The sequence below is a fragment of the Citrus clementina genome, unplaced genomic scaffold, assembly GCF_000493195.1.
Source record: "Citrus clementina cultivar Clemenules unplaced genomic scaffold, Citrus_clementina_v1.0 scaffold_5, whole genome shotgun sequence".
Lineage (NCBI taxonomy): Eukaryota > Viridiplantae > Streptophyta > Magnoliopsida > Sapindales > Rutaceae > Citrus > Citrus x clementina.
Genome location: NW_006262201.1, coordinates 4913605 through 4917569, shown reverse-complemented (window position 1 = coordinate 4917569; position 3965 = coordinate 4913605). Strand labels below are relative to the sequence as shown.

At 35.3% G+C, this 3965-nt stretch overlaps 1 pseudogene; it reads left to right on the top strand.

Moving 5' to 3' along the window:
* Positions 1-299: 299 nt before the first annotated feature.
* Positions 300-3324, top strand: LOC18041514 (annotated as a pseudogene).
* Positions 3325-3965: the final 641 nt, after the last annotated feature.

The window sequence follows — 3965 nt, the reverse complement described above, 5'->3', positions numbered from 1 at the left end:
TTTGATTTAAAAAAAAAATGATCAGCTCTTTCACATTTTACCCGAACCCCATGCATTAGGGTCGTACGTGTATAAAAAATTCAAGAGGCAGGTCTTATAATTCTACAAGTAAAATTTCTAACATATCAAAATATCAAACAGTACAGGTCCCCAGGATGGAAACTAAGAACGAAATAGATTAAATGCTTTGAAAAATTAGACACAACTTTTTACTTTATCTAAAGTCTACTCAAGGCTCTGTATGTATGAATGTCGAGTTGCTGGTCTTTAATTAATCTAAAGTTTATACTTTTTGATTAATGCTAGCAAAATTTCCCAGACATCAAAGATCAATAGCACTGGATATAGAAACAATGAAAAGCATGCTTTATGAAGCAGCATTAAAAGGGTGTGAGCCTACCTTGTTAGAGTTGCTTCAGCAGGATCAATTAATCATAGGCAGAGTTGGGGTGAATTGTCTCTCTGAGTTTCCTTTGCATGCGGCAGCATTGCTTGGGCATGTGGATTTTGAGGGAGAGATTAGACGACAAAAGCCAGAGCTTGCTGGAGAGTTGGACTCAAATCAATTTTCAGCACTTCACATAGCATCACAAAAGGTTCATGTTGACAAGATAAAAGCACTTTTACAAGTTAATCCTGCCTGGTGTTTTGCTGGCGATCTGGATGGAGCCCTCTTCATTTGGCAGCCATGAAAGGACGGATTGATGTCTTGGAAGAGTTGTTCAGAACCAGACCGCTTGCAGCTTCAGCCACGATGATTTGGGGTGAGACCATCTTACATCTGTGTGTGAAACATAATCAGCTGGATGCACTGAAATTTTTGTTGGACAATATGGATGATCCTCAATTTTTGAATGCTGAGGATGATTATGGCATGACTATCACGCAGCTCGCAGTTGCAGGTAAACAAACTGACGTACTGTTTTATTCACATTTGTAAAGTACATAATTTGTTTGTGCTGGAAAGAAATAAATATACCTATGGGTGAAAAATCTTCAAGTTCAAATCAATCACAATCTTAAGAGTTTTTCTAATGAATTAAATTATCTCCACCAGTTCCCAATAATTTGATTTGTAGCAAGCAAGAGTTACTTTAGAAGGTCAATTTTGGCTTGCTTTTCAAATAACAAGTTTGGAAATCAAATGCAGATCATGTTATAGGCACTCATTTATTTTAATGAACATTTGTATTTGGGTATAGTTTGATTTACCCCAACTAAAATGACAATCTTTAATTTACTTGCAAGATATGAAATTATCAATTTACTACTATTTTCATTTTAAAAGATGAGGGCAAAATGAGGGTGTGTTGATGAAATTCTTTTTATCTTCTTAACGACAAATGGAGTAAAGTTATGTTTTCAGAACCTCGTGGAATTAGTTGAAGAATATTGTCATTCTAAGTGGGGGTATGTAAATTGAAATTTATGCTTTCTTTTTATCATATACTAATAATCAAATATGCAGGTCATACGGTTTTTGACAACTAGAACTATGATAGAGGTGAATGCTTTTAATGCAAATGGCTTCATGGCATTGGATACACTAGCACAAAGCAAAAGAGACAAGAAAGATTGGGAGATTGGGGAGTTGCTTTGACGTGCTGGGCCATCTATAGAGCAAAGGATGTTCAATTGTCAGCAAATGAACAGACCAACAGCTTAATATCCCTTGAAAATAAATTAAATAATAACCAAAAGCAACAAGGCAAAGGAGTTGAAAATTCAATTAAGAAGCTGGAAGATGATTGGTTGGAAAAAAATGCGAAATGCCTTAATGGTGGTGGCATCATTGACTGCTACTATGGCTTTCCAAGCTGGTGTGAACCCTCCTCATAGTCCTTGGCAAGACACTTCTTTTTCTTCTTCCCAAGGTCATGCAACTGCACATCGTTACACTTGCATTTTATTTTTCAACACCACAGGTTTTCTGGCTTCTCTGAGCATTATACTACTGCTCTCTATAGGTGGGTGTGCTTGATAATGAGTATCAGTTGGTGCCAAGTATAATATTAATTCATTTTGTTAGCGATTTTCAAGAACTCAATTAAGAGACAATGGACAAATTCAGCATCAAGATGTGTACTGCAACAAGGACTAATAATGAGATATTAAAACAAAGGAATTAGTAAAATACATTGATAATTTTTGTTTTCATCTCAAGGACTAAAAATGAGAGAAAGCAAAGAGTTATTAGAATGTGTACTGCAACAAAAGAGTACAAACTTGGATTTTCATACAAGACATTGTGCATTCATTGACCAGATTTTTTGGCCATTATTAACCTTATATTTTTTATTTTTAACCAGACTATTTTGCTTTATTAACTATAAATTTATGATAATGATGCCTATTAATTCTTTAACTGTCATTCTAATCACACATTGGCCCAGAAGATCTATGTAATCATTTTTTCAAACCTTGGGGTATAGATATGTAATTTAAAACTAGCAAATCAAATAAGCTTTCGAAAACATCATTAATAATCCTTGAACGTTTCGATGTCAATGTTGATGAATAAAAGTCAGATATGTGAAAAGGAAAAATATAACCACATTTTGATTTGAAAATGAAAAAGGTGATTAATCAACTACGTAGGAAAGTTAATAAATAAATAATCACCACAAATGAATACAAAAGAACAAACAACAAAGATTTTCTACATTACAAAAGTGAGTTATTTACAACTGTTCTCGACAGATTAGTTGCATCTACTATTACAAACAAAAATTACTTTGATACTTCCCAGCAATTGCGTGTCACTTACATCCACTTAATTTCCCAATCAGCTTTAGCGTGTGGGGTCTCCTTTGCATTACTTTCATCCATTACAAACAAAAATCACTTCTTAATCTTCTATAAGCTTTGAAACTTCCCTCCGATTGCATGCCATTTGCATCAGGTTGAGCGTGTGGGGACTCCTTTGCATTATTGCAGATTCAGAGACGCAGCATATAAAAAGAACGCAAAAGGCTGGATGCATTCTCTCAACGTAATTGCCTTTTAGCATTATTCACCAACACCATGGTTGATGCCATCGTTTTTCCTCTCTTAGAGCAGCTGATTTCCTTTTCTGCTGGAGAGGCGACACAACAGGTGAAGCTAGTTAAGGGGGTTGAACAGGATGTTGAAAAGCTTACAAGCCATCTTCAAACGATTCATGCTGTGGCCAGTGATGCAGAGCAGAGGCAAGTGAAGGAGAAGTCCGTCAGACTTTGGCTGGGTCGGCTCAAGGACGTATCCTACGATATTGAAGATGTGTTGGATGAGTGGATCACTGGGCGACGCAAATTGCAAATGAAGCAGAATGCTCATTCAGCTTAGAAGCAGGCATGTTCCTGCTCCCCTGCATCTAGCATTGGTTTTAAATGGCCGTATTTGAATCATCCTCAGCCTCAGGTCATTTTTGCTCCTTGCTCTCTCGATTTGTCATCTAATTCAGAAACAAGAAGTATTTGAATCAAATTCTACCCAGGAATATATTATATGGAATATCTTCTCTTCTCTCAAATATGTATAAATCATTTGCTTAACTTCAATAATATCCTTTTGGTTTCATTACAGAATTTGGGTTTCAAGTGGAGAGATAAATGCATTAATTCATAATAGGGAATACGACTTTTTGCAAGTCATACACTGTGATTAACATGTCCAGCAACGTAACCGATATACATGGACCAACTATTATTGGGTAAGCTTCTACTTTCAATCTGTAAATATATATTTAAGGGAAAGAATAAGAAGTTAAGCCTTACAGTAATGTCCGTGGATCATTTATATTACTTTTATGTAAAATTTTATTATGCAAATTTAGTAATTATATCTTATAATGATGGTTTTGCAATGTGCAAAATTTCTCATCATCATCGGCACATACCACACCCTCTCTGTATTTCTAATTGCATTGCTTGTCGGAATTATTGAAATTAATAATGTTCAAAACAAAATAAATCCTTAATCGAAAC